The sequence below is a fragment of the Bos grunniens genome, chromosome 1, assembly GCF_055505025.1.
Source record: "Bos grunniens cultivar Pamir isolate PY7600 chromosome 1, Bosgru_T2T1.0, whole genome shotgun sequence".
Taxonomy (NCBI): Eukaryota; Metazoa; Chordata; class Mammalia; order Artiodactyla; family Bovidae; genus Bos; species Bos grunniens.
In genome coordinates this window covers 127,841,677-127,858,723 of record NC_141165.1, presented here as the reverse complement: position 1 = coordinate 127,858,723, position 17,047 = coordinate 127,841,677, and the positions used below count along the sequence as shown (strand labels likewise).

General features: G+C 37.4%; 1 long non-coding RNA gene across 1 annotated transcript; it reads left to right on the top strand.

The window, feature by feature from the left end:
* Positions 1-482: 482 nt before the first annotated feature.
* Positions 483-5,564, top strand: LOC147380201 (uncharacterized). The gene is made up of 2 exons (XR_015134954.1): positions 483-663; positions 4,753-5,564. It is a non-coding gene; the product is annotated as an uncharacterized LOC147380201 (long non-coding RNA).
* The last annotated feature ends 11,483 nt before the right edge of the window (positions 5,565-17,047 follow it).

Below are 17,047 nucleotides of genomic sequence, written 5' to 3'. Positions count from 1 at the left end.
TGACAGTTTGGTGGCTTTGCGATCTTCTTTCTGATATGTAAAAAGAAGAACTATAAGGGGAAGAGTGTTGTAAGGGAAAACACCAGATGCAGGATGTATTATAGAGTCAACGGAAAACAGGTGCGAAGTGTAGGTCCTGCAGAGTTAGTGGGAAGATAAACAAACTCAATTACACAATTGTGAAGTGTTTGTCTCTCAGTCATGTCTGACTCTGTGACGCATGGACTGTAGCCCACCAGGCTCCTCTGTCCATGGAATTCGCCAGGCAAGAATACTGGAGTGGTTAGCATTCTATTCTCCAGGGAGTCTTCCTGACCCAAGGATCGAACCTGGGTCTCCTGTATTGCAGGTGGATTCTTTACTGTCTGAGCCACCCAGGTTAGGAGCAATTAAAGTAAAAAAAAAAAAAAGTAAAAAAAAAAACCCCAAAAAACTAGGAATGTCCAGACCTGCTCACTTTTCTCTTTATCTTCTTTGTTCTTAGGAAAGGAAAAGAAAAAAACTCATTCCCCACCCCCTTTTTTCCCTCTTCACTGCAACAAGACTCTTCTGTCCATGGATCCTCCAAGCAAGAATACTGGAGTGGGTTGCCATGCCCTTCTCCAGGGGATCTTCCCAACCCAGGGATCAAACCCGCATCTCTTACGTCTCCTGCTTTGGCAGGTGGGTTCTTTACCACTAGTGCCACCTGGGAAGCATATCTCCTATACTTAGAAAAATTAATGACAGTTACATCACTTGACATTCCAAAATGAATATTAGCACTTGTTATTCATATTCCTTTCTAGTAGTTTCAGGCCTCAGATTTCATGAAACTGCTCTTGTCATTTCTATTGAATTCTTTCATGGTAGAACTGACATGTCTGTAGTCAGCTATGGTCTTCATGCAGTGAAAATTAGGTGTTTGGTTATTTGTGATGGCCTAGAAGAAAAGAGGAAAACTCTAACTAAAAGAGCAACTGCTACCATAGTCAGATCTAGCACTAAGGATGAGCACCAACCAGAAAATAACATGCTTGATAAATGTGTAATGAAAAATTTACTTGCAGAGGAAACAAGGCTGCAAATGGCTGGGAGCCAAGAACATCTGTGTTCCTGGTATCCCAAATGTGTAGAAGGAGCAGATGTAACTGAATCTATAACAGAAACCCTGGCACTATTCCTAATAATGTGGAGGAGAGCTCTGGATGTGCACAGAAGGCTTTCTAAAGCCCAGAGAAAACAAAAACAAAAATACTGGGGAACTCCCAAATAATATTATTAGGTATCTTGAGAAGAGATATTATTAAAGCAGGTCAAGATAAAAAAGACATCTTATTTATATAAGAGAAAGAAAATTTACTTATTGTACGCAACCAATAAGACACCTCAGGGAATGTATTGTGTCTAGATGTAGCAATACAATTCTGTTTAAGCATACACATGAGAGGGAAAATATAGTACTTTTTAAACACTTGCTTCTTATGTTTCCTATAAAACAATAAGCTCATTCAAGGCCAACATATTATCTTTGCTTTACTAAGTAGTTCTTCATACTTTTCATGAACTCAGCCAGTTGTACAGAGGTACCTGTGTTGCTATTCAGTTGCTAAGCTGTCTGATTCTCTGTGACCACATGGACTGGAGCACGCCAGGCTTGCCTGTCCTTCACTATCTCCTGGAGTTTGCACAAGTTCATGTCCTTTGAGTCGGTGATGCTATCTAACCATCTCATTTTCTACCTATAAAATAGAATAAAATGTAAAATGAAGATCAGGAAGAGCCAGATGATAGCAGCTGCCATTTTATTTCATGATACCAAGGAAATTTGTTTTAAAGTTCTTATTAGAGTATATGGGTAGGCCACAATAGTTGGCATAATTTTAATATTACGTACATGATTAGGGTAGACACACAACACCCTTCCCTTGGCTACCTTCTGGCTAGCTAGGTTTGGCCTTGTGACACAGTTCTCATTAGTGAAATGTAAGTGGAATTCTGTTTTGTTAGTTTTGCTTTCCTGATAAAAATAAATAGACTAGACTGGCATGACCCATGGCTCTTCCTTCTTCCTACCTGTAATGAGGATGTGATAATGGAGGTGCAATAGGCATATTGTGATTTTGAGGTGACAACCTTAAGAAGGAAAGCAGATGATCTAAATATGACAGAGAAGAAGGATCTATTGGAGTCCATGATGTCCCAAGGAATCTACTGGAGCTATTTGATTATATGAGGAAAAAGCCTAGTTTGTTTAACGTATACTGTGATTAGAACTTCTAACACTATTTTAAATAGTAGTGGTAAGAGTGAGCATCCTTGCTTGCTATCTGATCTTAGAGGGAAAGTTTTTAAACTTTAACCATTTGAATATATTAGCTATGGGTATGTCATTTATAACCTCCATTATGTCAAGGTTATATTCCCTTTATTTCCAGTATATTAAAGGTTTTTGTAATGAATGGATGTTGTGAAGTGTTTTTTTCTATGTCTTTCAAGATGACTATATGACTTCTTATCTTTCATCTTATTAATGTGGTGTGTTACATTTATTGATTTGTTTTTGTTGAACCATTCTTGCACCCCAGGGATAAATTCCATTTGATCATAGTATATGATTCTTATAATGCACTGCTGAATTTGGTTTGCTAGTATTTTGTTGTAAATTTTTGCATCTATATTCATCAAAATATTGGCTTATAAGTTTCTTTTCTTATAATGTTTTTATCTAACTTTGATATCAGAGTAATATGATCTCATGACATAAGTTTGAAAATATTCCCCCCTTTTTTTTGGAAGAGATTGAAGAGGATTGGAACTAATTCTTCAATAAATGTTTGGTAGAAATTTCCATCAAAACCATTAGGTCCTGGCGAGATTTTTTGCTTGGAGGGTTTTGGATACGAATTCAGTCTACTTGCTAAGTTGTTATAGATCTTTTCAGGTTTTCTATTTCTTATGATTTAGTCTTGGTAGGTTGTATGCTTCTAGAAGTTTTCCATATTCTTCCATCTTATCAGGTTGGCATGTAATTATTTATAGTAGTCTCTTATGACACTTTGTATTTCTGTGGTATCATGTTAATGTTGCTTCTTTCATTTTTGATATTATTTGAGTCTTCTCTCTTTTTTCTTAATCTAGCTAAAGATTTATCACTTTTCAAAAAGCAAGCTCTGTTTCATTGATTTTTTTCTCTTGTTTTTTATGGTCTCTCATTTATTTGCACTCTGATCTTTGTTATTTCCTTCCTTCTGCTATCTTTGGCCTTAATTTGTTCTTTTTTTTAATAGTTTTTTGAGGTGTAAATTTAGGTTATTATTTATGATCTTTTTTTCTGAATATGAATATGAATATGAATATGAAAGTCACTCAGTCGTGTCTGACTCCTTGAGACCCCATGAGCTATACAGTCCATGGAATTCTCCAGGCCAGAATACTGGAGTGGGTAGCCTTTCCCCTCTCCAGGGAATCTTCCCAACCCAGGGATCGAACCCAGGTCTCCCGCATTCCAGGCAGATTCTTTACCAGCTGAGCCACCAGGGAATCCCTTCTTTTTCTTAATGTAGGTATTTATTTCTCTTTTAAAACTGATTTTCCAGTATTCTATAAGTTTTGGTATGCCTTGTTTCCATTTTCAGTTGTTCCAAGATATTTTTTTATTTCCGTTTTGAATTCTTCTTGACATACTGGTTGTTCAGAAGTGTATTGTTTAATCTCCACACATTTGTTAATTTTCCAGTTTTCTTTCTGTTATTGATTTCTAGTTTCATGCTGTTGTTTTTGGAAAAGACAGTTGGTACAAATTTAATCTTCTTACATTTACTAAGGCTATTTTTGTGATATAACATATGATCTATCCTGGAGAACATTTCATGTGTATTGAGAAGAATATATATTTTGCAGCTGTTGAGTGAAATGTTTTTCACATGTCTGTCAGGTACATTTTGTCTAAGGTGCAGTTCTTATCCAGTGTTTCCTTGTTGATTTATTATCTATATGATTTATCGGATATTGTTCTCTCCTACTTTTACAGTTTTGTTTTCTATTTCTCTCTTTAGATCTGTTAATATTTCCTTAATATATTTAAGTACCCTAATGTTGGGTGCATATATATTTACAATTGTTATATTTTTGATGAATTGATCCTTTATCATTATATAACAATTTTCTTTGCCTCTACTTAACCATATTTAAAGTCTATTTGTCTGATATAAGTATAGCTAACCCTGCTCTCTTATAGTTTTAAATTGCACAGAATACATTTTCTGTCTCTTTTCTTGAGCCTATGAGTGTCCTTAAAGTGAATCCCTTGTAGGCAGCAAAGAGTCTGATTCTATTTCTTAATCTATTTAGCTACTTTATGCTCTTTGATTGTATCGGATAAGGCGATGGCAACCCACTCCAGTACTCTTGCCTGGAAAATCCCATGGATGGAGGAGCCTGGTAGGCTGCAGTCCATGGGTTCGTGAAGAGTCGGCCATGACTGAGCGACTTCACTTTCAGTTTTCACTTTCATGCATTGGAGAAGGAAATGGCAACCCATTCCAGTGTTCTTGCCTGGAGAATCCCAGTGGTGGGGGAGCCTGGTGAGCTGCTGTCTATGGGGTCGCAGAGAGTTGGACACGACTGAAGCGACTTAGCAGCAGTAGCAGCAGCATACTCTTTGATTGAATAACTTAATCCATTTATATTTAAAGTAATTATTGATACATATGGACTTACATATGACATCTTATTAATTCATTACTGTTTTGTGGTTCTCTTGTTTTTTAGTTCTTTTGCTGTCTTTCTTTGTGAACTGATAATTTTCCACAGTGGTATATTTGACTCCAAGCTGAAGCTCCAATACTTTGGCCTCCTGATGCAAACAGCTGACTCATTGGAAAAGACCCTGATGCTGGGAAAGATTGAAGGCAGAAGGAGAAGAGGTGACAGAGTATGAGATGATTGGATGGCATCACTGATTCAATGAACATGAACTTGGGCAAACTCCGAGGGATGGGGAGGGACAGGGAGGCCTGGCATCCTGCAGTCCATGGGGTCACCAAGACTTGATGACTGAACAACAACACATTTGACTTCCTTCTCTTTATCTTTTGTGTATCTGCTGAGATGGAAAAAGTTCCTTATATGTGTAGAATTTTCTTTTTTTCTCTTGCTGCTTTAAAAATTCTCTCTTAGTCTTTGGTTTCAAACAGTTGTAATATAATGTGTTTTGGAGAAGATTATTTGGAAGTGACGTATTGTCTTCATGATATTGGATGTCCAAATCTCTCCCCAGACTTGGGACATTCTCAGCCATTGTTTCTTTTCTTCTGAGACTCTAATAACAAATTGTTTTGTTTTAATGAGCATCTCATAATTCACATAGGCTTTATCCATTCTTTTTTGCTCTTTATTTATTTATTTTTTGCTCCTCTGACTGGATAATATCAAATGACCTGTCTACAAATTTACAAGTTCTTACTTCTGCTTGATTGAGTCTGCTATTGAAGTTACTTTAAATATGCAGTTCAATCATTATATTCTTCAACTCTAGGACTTTTGTTTTGTTTTTTAAATAAATTTCTATTCTTTTTCTTGAACCTCTCATTATGTTCATGCATTGTTTTCCTAATGTCATATAGTTGTCTCTTTTTTTTCTATAGTTCACTGATTTTCTTTAAAAGGATTATCCTGAGTTCTTTGCCAGACTATTCATTGATCTCCATTTCTTTAGGGCTAGTCATTGAAGTTTTATTAGTTTCCTTTGGTGATGTTATGTTTCCTTGATTATTCATGATCCAATGGGTTTATATTTGCATCTGCACATTTAATAAATTAGGTACCTCTTCTAGTCTTTACAGACTGTCTTTGGGAGGCAAAACCCTTCACCAGTCAACCTACGTAGAGATTCTGGTTAATGTTCACAGGTGGGCTTGCTGCTGGCATCCTTGGATAAGCAGATTTGCTGCTTGGATCAGCAAATAGGGGGGCTGGTAGTTAGGTACATAGCCACCAGCCTGATGCCTAAGTCTGCAGAAGTGGGCCTGGAGCCTAGATTCACTGGGGCTAGTCTGGTGATTGAATCTGTAGTGATAGGCCTGAGAAACGGGTTTGCATGTACAGCCTGAATCTTGAGTCCATATGGGCCAAATAGGTGCCAGGGATCTGGGATAGGACTAGTGTCTGGTTCCATGAGAGCCAGTCTAGTACTAGGATGGGCCAGGAGTCTGGTTTCATAGGAGCTGTCCTGAAGACCACAGAGGTCAATCTGTTGCTAGGGTGAACCTGGATCCTTGGATTATGAAACTCAGCCTATAACCTAGGGCTTCAGCCTATAAACTCAGAGGTCAGCCTGGAGTTTGTGTCTATGGGGGCTGGTCTGGCTCTGGGGCAGGCCAGGGAACTGAATCCTTGGAAGCTGGTCTTGAGGCTGGTCTCAAGCCATCTTATTTATTTCCATGCTGCACTTAGGTGCTGTAATCTGTCACCTGGAATTCTAGCTCTTTTGACAATATTTTTTAGTTCACTTTTGTGCACAAATAGTTGCTCAAATTTGATGTTACTGGGGGCAGATGAACACTAAAATTCCTTTGCTGCCATTATGCTGATATTCTCAACAAGAGATTTAACCATGTTCTTGTTTGCAAGAATTTTCATTAGTCATTGCCACAGTGGGAGTCCAAATACCATAAAACCATTCAAAAAGCTAATGTTCTATTATGTCACATTAAAACAGTAACTGTGGAAACTAAATTCAGGATAATGGCTCTATGGTTGGACTGGGGCACATCCGGAACACTGCTTTTATTTCTGAATAACCCTAAAGAAGGATGCTGATAAATCAGAAGAATCCGGAGGTGCAATCAGGGTAGTAAAGTGTCTGCAAAGCATTTCAAAACCAAAGTTATCACTACAAACTGGGGAGGTTCAGCCTTAAAATAAAAGACAGAACCAAAATTTCAAAATGTATAGTCATGACACAGTAGTAATTTTCAAATTCTTGAGAGTTTCAAGTCGAATCTTATTGTCTCCTCAGATAAAAATAATAGGAGGAAGATTACTACAAGTTGGGGAGATTACCACATTACTGCTAAATGATAAAGATATATTTTCTGAGAGTAAACCATCTAACAAGGAATGTGCTGAGCCATCTTTTCAGATAACACTGCCACTGTATAAATCTTTGCTGCAGGAAAAGAAAGGGAGTCTTTAATTCTAAAGATTCAAGACCCAGGACATAGATGCTCCTTAGTAGTATCTATGTAATGAGTGAATGAATTCTACTATGTTCACGTATTCTCTGAGTTAAAATTTTTGTACTGTTAGAATATATGCATGCTAATTGTGAGATTCCCCTCAAACCGGTTTCTAGTTGTATTACCTTATGTGGGTAGGCAGGATAAAGCATCCAGCTGGCTAGGAAATAAATACATGCAGACTACTCATGAAAGACCACTGCAGATACCTCAGTCTTAGTGAGGCAACCTGGGGGCTAAAGAAAGTACAATGCTTAAAGCAAGTCTAGAGGATGTTTTATCTCTTAGAGGCCAGTACTCCCATATATCCATTATGGAGGTTATGGCTCATGAAAGAGTATAAAAATGATGATTTTTCCTTCTAGTCTCTGATGGATGTGAAGCACAAGCTTAAGTTGCTGCATCTAGTCTCAGAAATTGATTCAAAGGGTTACTTATGCTTTCAAGACATAATCCTCTGAAACAGTTCTAGCATCAGTTTTTGCTATTGTGAGCTGTCTATTATTTGGTTTTCTGTCAACCAGACAAGATGTCAAGTCATGTTTCCTTGCTTCAGATTGCTGCATATTATCTATCCCCTGGTGAACCTCTTTTCCACATGTTCATATTTAAGTAGGAACAGAGGTGAATACATAAAGTTGAATGCCTGAATTGTTTTTAAAAGGCCAATTCAGAATATTTTTAAAAGTATTTTAGTGTGTCAAATGTGAATTGACACACAGTATTTTGCTCAGAGCAAGCTGGAAAATCTTCAGAATATGAACTTTTTATATAACTTAGGAACTAACAATTCAAAAAAGTAAATCTGACTGTTTTGTAATGAATGTTTTTGGAAGCACATTTGAAATCTATTCTTTACCCAACAAGCTTGGATATGCACATCTTGGGCATTATCTTTTCTTTACTTGGCAAGCATAGCTGCAGACAACATTTCCACTTGTCTAAAGAGTATTTTTTGTTGGTAAAACTTTCCTCACTTTTTAGTAAGAGAGTAGTGTTTTCTTTTGAAAAGAAATTCTAAAGGGGTTTTAAGCTGCTTTGTTATAATGCTAGAGTTTATCATTAGTGCTCATTATCTCTGTGTTTGGCAAGGATGTGTTTATGTTTAGGATAAATAATCGTATTTATTCAAATATAGTTTTGACATTTACTTAAGAATAGCCAACTCTTAATTTCTGAGTAATGTAGAAAAACCCATCATGGGTTAGCCAAGTAATGTACTGGAATATGTAGATTAGGCAGTTACAGTAATTAACATATGCAGCTTTCAAAGTAGAAACTTAATGTTCTGCAGTTTTGTTTAGCTATAACTAGAAAGTGCTGAAATTTCAAGCGTAGTTATAACCATCAGTGTTTTATATATATAGTGAAATAGATTTATATTCAAAAGAATACAAAAGCAATGACAAATATAATAGGAAAAACAGCTCTTTAAAAAAATTGCTATTTATCTACTTTGTTTGCTTATTTTGTACACAGCTGCTGGTGGGATTTGATGAGTGAGGAAGTAGGAGGATGGGTGACATCATTGTTACCTGAGACACTGAGGTGGCTATACAGCTCCTTGTGAAAGAAGAAATAGGGACCTAGGAAATAAGGTAGCTGCAAGAGAAACAATGATCTGGGTGTGAACGGAAGGAAAGAGAGAATAAGAAGGAAAAAAGACATTATGAGTCACTGAATATTCAGCCCTAAAAAACCAAGAGCATTATCCCATGTTTCATTTATATAAAATTCTGGAAAATACAGCTGTAAACTGCAGTGATAGAAAAGAGGTGAGTTATTTCCTGGGGCTGGAAACAGGGAATGATGACTGCCTCGGGCTGGACACAGAGGGATGGACACAAGAAAAACTGGAAATGGTTTGTACTTTAAGTGTTGGTAAAACACTGTATGTAATTTGTAAAGCTCATAGAAATATATAAACTTAAAATAGATGCATTTTATGATGTAAATGACCTCTTTGTAAGATCAGATCAGATCAGTCACTCAGTCATGTCCGACTCTTTGCGACCCCATGAATTGCAGCATGCCAGGCCTCCCTGTCCATCACCAACTCCCAGAGTTCACTCAGACTCACGTCCATCGAGTCAGTGATGCCATCCAGCCATCTCATCCTCTGTCGTCCCCTTCTCCTCTTGCCCTCAATCCCTCCCAGCATCAGAGTCTTTTCCAATGAGTCAATTCTTCGCATGAGGTGGCCAAAGTACTGGAGTTTCAGCTGTAGCATCATTCCTTCCAAAGAAATCCCAGGGCTGATCTCCTTCAGAATGGACTGGTTGGATCTCCTTGCAGTCCAAGGGACTCTCAAGAGTCTTCTCCAACACCACAGTTCAAAAGCATCAATTCTTTGGTGCTCAGCCTTCTTCACAGTCCAACTCTCACATCCATACATGACCACAGGAAAAACCATAGCCTTGACTAGACAAACCTTTGTTGGCAAAGTAATGTCTCTGCTTTTGAATATGCTATCTAGGTTGGTCATAACTTTCCTTCCAAGGAGTAAGCATCTTTACTTTCATGGCTGCAGTCACCATCTGTAGTGATTTTGGAGCCCAGAAAAATAGTCTGACACTGTTTCCACTGTTTCCCCATCTATTTCCCATGAAGTGATGGGACCGGATGCCATGATCTTCGTTTTCTGAATGTTGAGCTTTAAGCCAACCTTTTCATTCTCCACTTTCACTTTTGTAAACTTGATATTAAAATGTAAAATTATCAAACTCAAAAGAAAAACCACTGAGTATCTATTATGTGCCTATTATGAGTATCTATTAAGTCTTCTACACAATACTAGCTACTTTATGATTATGAATTTATTTCATACTAATATCAACCCTTTGAAGTAGATTGCATTCTCCCCAATTTGTAGATAAGAAAATCAAAACTCAGGATGTTTAGGAAACTCACCAGGATTATATAGCTAAATGGAAATTTAAGGTTAGTTTTGATGTGTATGAAGCATCTTAATAGGAATGGTGAGAAGGAAATTGGTTATACAGTTGGGAATTAGGGAGGGGGTAAAGGCTGAAGGTAGAAATTTGGGAACTATCTGATTAGAGGTCATAATTATGTACTGTGTCTTGATGAAAGCACCTAACACAGCAGAGGTAGAGAGGAAACCAGGAACTGTAGCTCTCTCATTTAGTTCTCATAATGATGAAGCCATTCTGTGTAAGTGTAATCTTGGCTTGACTGCATGAGAGTTCTTATTATAAATATGTGGAAAATTTCATGTTTTGAATGTGTCAGTGTACCCCCCTCCCCTTCCTTTTTTCCTGTTAAAGAGAGTAAAAAGTAGGTGAATTGCAGCCCAATTTGTGTTTGGGAGATGTGATGGTTGATGGTCGGCAGAGGACTCCAACACAAGGTTTCATGTTACATAATTATTTTCACTGTGGGATGGGTAATAATTGATAGTAAATGCAAAATTAAAAGATAAGGCAAAAGATGAGGGGAAATAAAAGTTACACAGAACAGGGTATGATTATCAAGGCATAAACATAGTCAAAAGAAAAAAAGACTTATTGGATAAAAGTTTAAGAACACATTGATAACACAGTATATAAGAAAAATTTTCTAGAATGTTGCATTACTTTTAGTAGGACAAAGAGGAATCAAGAAGTAAACCATCTCTTCTCAGTATCTATGAGACTCTATTATAGCTATGTCTCCCAGACTAGTCTCTCCACTTGATCAAATAAGTTGAAAGATAAAGGAGGAAATAGAGAAGACCAAGTTTTTGTCTTATTAGGGCAAATTAATTACAATGACATCATCTTGAATATGAGGATAATCAATATTGTATTTGAAAGGTTAAATTAAGGAAGTTATTAAGTAATTATTCTCCATATTAATAGAAAGATGGTCTTACATTACCTGAGTCAGAGTCAAGTTTAAAAAAAAGACTTTCTAAGAGACATTAGGGAAAATTGTGGCACCCAGTTTTTAATAGGCAGATTCTTAAGTGTCCCAGTGTGACACGTTAAATAGAGTTATATTTGTCTGCCTAATTTCCCTTGCCCTTGTCCATCTTTGAGTGTCCCCATACTTAGGTGTTTTCCCCAGATCCTTTATTCTGTGTCTAGATTTTGCTCATATTGCCTATCAACTAATTTCTTCTAAGAAGCTGACTTTTAGGTTATTAGAAACGGGGACAGTGAATGGAAAGAGTATTGGAGCAGAAGACAGCTGTCGCATGTTTCCAGTCCTGACTCACATTAATTTTATGTGCCTTGGTTTTATTAAGCACACACTAAGAGAGGTATATTAGACTCTCTAAGGTTAAACAAGGTTTTTAGAGTCATTCCAGCTCTAAGAGATTCAACTTCACTCTTTTCATTATGAACATGTTCTGCAGCTATTTGCCTTTAGTAGTAAATTGTTAGAACTTCTGTTGACAAGGAGTGCAATATAAAGTTCCTTGGAAAAATAGTATAGAAAACATTGTTGAGACTGTCAGAGGAATTCTGTAGGGATTCTGCTGTGAAGGCCAGCCCATAGCATAGTGTTACCTTTTACCTTCTTTCTTTCTTAATTTTCCAGACTCGTCCATTCTGCTTGCTAAGGGCATCTCATTCATCCTCACTTTCCTTCCTACTGCTATTGCCCTTGTTAGGTTTCTTTCTCACTTAGATGACAATATATTACTTTAAAAAATTCTGGTCTCCATTTAAAACATCTTCAATACATTTGCTGTTCCTAGTGAATGATTTTCCTAAATGAGGGTTCTTTCTCATGACATACCTCTCCTCAAAAAGTTTTGAGGCCTCCTCATCATCTACAAAGTCCAGACTTCTTACTAAGACAATTAAGGCCCTAGACAGTCATTCCAACCCCTGATTCATGATCCCAGTTCTACTGCTACCTTCGTCCACCCACTAGTCTCTGAATGTGTCATGATTTGGTACCCACCCTGCTTTAGGTGGTGGTGTTCCCTCTGTCTGTATTGTTCTTTCTCCCTTTTCATTTCTTTCTGTCAAAATCCTATGTATCTTTAAAATAGTAACTCAGCCACCTATTCTGTTAAGACATTTTATGGCTTTATCTTTCATAACACTTTATTTTTATGTCCATTGTAGAGTAGGATTCATTCATTTATTATAGTTTGAGTCTCCCAAAAGACTGTTGAACTCCCTAAGGTGGAATTTAAGAGTATTATTCATCTCTGAATTCCACAAAGTGCTTACCTATGCAGATAAATGTTCAACACATGTATTTTTGGACTGAATTCTCCTAAAGAACGGAAAAGTTGGTGTAGAAAGATAAAGTCACTTGATTGACATGTGCTGTGATGTTGATAGTTCCAGGGAGAGTAAAATGCAGCTTAAGTGGGGCAAAGGGTTTACAAGAATGCAATAGCACATGCAGAAGTGAGGGAAGGTGGGATGAGTAGAGAAGAATCCCAACCAGTCGGGAGATAGCCAGTTAATGATTCCAGGATCCACGAAGGGTTTATAAAAGGCAAGCAAAAATTCAAGTAGACGACTTGAGGATGCTAACATTTTCTGTACAAAGACACATTAGCTGTGTAGGCAAGATAGTAATTTTAACTGGCTGGGCACTGGCGCTGAGAAGCTTTCAGTTTCTAAATATGTTCAGGGATGTCTCCTGCTGAAGGAGAGAAGGAGATGAGATTCACTGGGGCTTTAGGGGAAAACAGTTTAGTGTGAAAAGATGATTTTTCAAATAATATAAGAAAAAAAATGACTGAGGAAACTGTGGTATCCTTCTACACAATTTAAGGAAAGTGGTGTGTCTCAGTTAGGCCAACATGCTCATGTCTGAGGCTCTCCATGCTGTTGATAACATGCAGACTGGTAGTCTGGTGTATGTCTTCTGAGTTTCAAACCTCCCCCTAGTAATAGTTCTAGGATTCCTTGTATTCAGTGAGTATTTAGAGAGGCAAAATTTCAGAACAATTTACTATTTTCTTGTATTACATTGATGGAATGCTGGGTTCTGAGTAGCAGCTTGCCTTATCATTCACTCAAGAAATATTGAGTGCCTATCATGTGTTAGATGAACAAAATCATACACAGGTCCACTTTGATCAAGTGTAGAGTGTAGTAAGAAAGGCACCCATATCCAGAAACTAAATGTATAATTTCAAAGTGTGATAAATGTCTAGAAACACAGTGTCATGCAAGTATTCTAATCTCATCTGATAATAGCAGTGCTGGCTCATCATTTAGTAACTTTATTGAATACTTGTGTTCTTAGGAAATTACCTAATACCATGTTGCTTCAGTTTCCCTTTTGGTAAAATGGGAAAAACATCACCAGTTTCATAGGTGGCTTAGACTGGCATGTGGCATAGGATAAACATTCAATACATTTTATCTGTTTGCTCTTCTTGTTGTTAGTGTGTTGTTGTTACTATTTTAGTGAACTGGAGCTCTAGTTCTGTTAGTTACTCTCTTTTTATAAAATCTAAATGGGTTAAGGAGCCCTGTTCTGTTATCTATTCTCCTTTTGAGCAGTTTCCGTGGTTTGGTGATGCACACAAATCCAGAATAAGTAGCACAAAAATGGCGGAATTTGATACATTAATTACATCCTGATGATTTATTTCATAAAATAACAACAGCAAGAGAAAATCATCTTGGTTATGTGCTCTCACTCTTTCATTCATCCCTACACCCATTCGTATATTAAGCATTTCTTGATGAAATAAAGCTAGGTGCTAGAGGAATGAAAAATTAGCATCAATTCTGGATCAGACTCCCAGTCTGGTAGGAGTGATAGACAAGTACAGAAATAGTTACAATGAAGCCAAAGAAGTCATATAATTGAGAAGGGTTCCAAGTAGAGCTAAGGCACAATGGATCACTTCCACTAAAGTTGGGGAGATGAGAGAAAGCAAATGACAAAGCAGAGAGGAAGCCCTGCTGTCCTTTTCCTTATCTTACACATATAGGTTACAAGAAACAAATTTCATTATAATTCTCATGCACAGGATATATGCTAGAGAGCTATGAAGATTTCTTATGGTAATCAAAGTGCAATTTTATCAAGGAAATAAATGTAACAATGACCATATTTTCAACTTTTGATTGACTGTAGCAATCACATACAGTGAGTCTTGGCAAGCTTACACTATAACATTCATTCAGTTTATCAGTAAGCCTCTCTATCCCTTGTCTCATCAAAAAAACTAATGATATTATAATGTCCTTGGTTTTACACATTATTTCCCTTGGACTACCCTCCTGCTCCTTATTTTATTCTTATTTTCCCCTCTTACCTCCCATCCTTCTGTCAGTTTTTAACAAAGAATAGAAGAATGTTTGTTTAAAAAACACTCTGGGATTTCAGGTCACAGGATTTGGAAAAAACAGGCAGAAGTAGCCATTTATATATAGCAAGAGAAATTGATGGCAATTTTTGATCTGTTATAGGAGGAAAGGGGAAGAAAGAAAAGATATGAACAGAGAAGTTTTGAGAGCAGAGAAAAAACAATTTAAGCAGTTTCTGATGCATAATTCTCTTTCAGTTCAGTTCAGTCGCTCACTCCTAACTGACTCTTTGTGACCCCCATGGACGGCAGCACACCAGGCTTCCCTGTCCATCACTAACTCCCGGAGCTTACTTAAATTCATGTCCATTAGGTCAGTGATGCGATCCAACCATCTCATCCTCTGTCATCCCCTTCTCCTCTTGCCTTCAATCTTTCCTAGCATCAGGGTCTTTTCAAATGAGTCAGCTTTTCACATCAGGTGGCCACAGTATTGGAGAGTCAGTTTTAGCATCAGTCCTTCCAATGAATATTCAGGACTGATTTCCTTTGAGATTGACTGGTTGAATCTCCTTGCTGTCCAAAGGACTCTCAAAAGTCTTCTCTAAGACTACAGTTCAAAAGCATCAGTTCTTCAGCACTCAGCTTTTTTTATAGTCCAACTCTCACATCCATACATGGCTACTGGAAAAACCATAGCTTTGGCTAGACATACCTTTGTTGGCAAAGTAATGTCTCTGCTTTTTAATATGCTGTGTAGGCAGGTCATAGATTTTCTTCCAAAAAGCAAGTGTCTTTTAATTTCATGTCTGTAGTCACCATCTGCAGTGATTTTGGAGCCCAAGAAAATAAAGTCTCACTGTTTCCATTGTTTCCCCATCTATTGCCATAAAGTGATGGGATCAGATGCCATGATCTTAGTTTTCTGAATGTTGAGTTTTAAGCCAGCTTTTTCACTCTCCTCTTTCACTTTAATCAAGAGGCTCTTTAGTTCCTCTTCACTTTCTGCCATAAGGGTGGTGTCATCTGCATATCTGAGGTTATTGATATTTCTCCCATCAATCTTTATTCCAGCTTCTCCTTCATCTAGCCTGGCATTTCACAGGATGTACTCTGCACATAAGTTAAATAAGCAGAGTGGCAATATAGAGCCTTGATGTACTCCTTTCCCAATTTGGAACCAGTCTGTTTTTCCATGTCCAGTTCTAACTTTTGCTTCTTGGCCAGCATACAGATTTCTCAGGAGGCAAATCAGGTGGTCTGATATTCCTATCTCTTTCAGAATTTTCCACAGTTTGTGGTGATCCAGACAGTCAAAGGCTTTGGCATAGTCAATAAAGCAGAAGTAGATGTTTCTCTGGAACTCTCTTGCTTTTTCGATGATCCAGCGGATGTTGGCAATTTGATCTCTGGTTCCTCTACGTTTTCTAAATCCACTTGAACACGTGGAATTTAACAGTTCATGTACTATTAAAGCCTGGCTTGGAGAATTTTGAGTATTACTTTGCTAGTGTGTGAGATGAGTGCAATTGTGCAGTAGTTTGAACATTCTTTGGCATTGCCTTTCTTTGGGATTGGAATGAAAACTGACTGACATTTTCCAGTCCTTTGGCCACTGCTGAGTTTTCCAAATTTGCTGGCATATTGAGTGCAGCACTTTCAGAACATCATCTTTTAGGATTTGAAATAGCTCAACTGGATTTCCATCACCTCCACTAGCTTTGTTCGTAGTGATGCTTCCTAAGGCCCACTTGACTTTGCATTCCAGGATGTCTGGCTCTAGGTGAGTGATCACACCATTGTGGTTATCTGGGTCATGAAAATCTTTTTTTGTACGGTTCTTCTGTGTATTCTTGCTGCCTCTTCTTAATATCTTCTGCTTCTGTTAGGTCCTTACCATTTCTATCCTTTACTGTTCCCATCTTTGCATGAAATATTTATTTGGTATCTCTGATTTTCTTGAAGAGATCTCTAGTCTTTCCCATTCTATTTTTTTCCTCTATTTCTTTGCATTCATGGCTGAGGAAGGCTTTCTTATCTCTCCTTGCTATTTTTTGGAACTCTGCATTCAAATGGGTAGGTATAGCTTTCCTTTTCTCTTTTGCCTTTCACTTCTCTTCTTTTCTCAGCTATTTGTAGGGGCTTCTCAGACAACCATTTTGCCTTTTTACATTTCTTTTCTTGCAGAAGGTCTTGATCACTGCCTCTTGTACAGTATCATGAACCTCCATCCATAGTTCTTCATGCACTCTGTCTATCAGAGCTAATCTCTTGAATCTATTTGTCACTTCCACTGTATAATTGTAAAAGATTTAATTTAGATCATACCTGAATGGTCTTGTGGTTTTCCCTACTTTCTTCAATTTAAGTCTGAATTTGGCAAAAAGGAGTTCATGATCTGAGCCACAGTCAGCTCCTGGTCTTGTTTTTGCTGACTGTATAGAGCTTCTCCATCTTATGCTAAGAATATAATCAATATGATTTTGGTATTGACCATCTGGTGATGTGCATGTGTAGAATCTTCTCTTGTGTGTTTGGAAGACAGTGTTTGCTATGACCAGTGCATTCTCTTGGCAAAACTCTGTTCTTT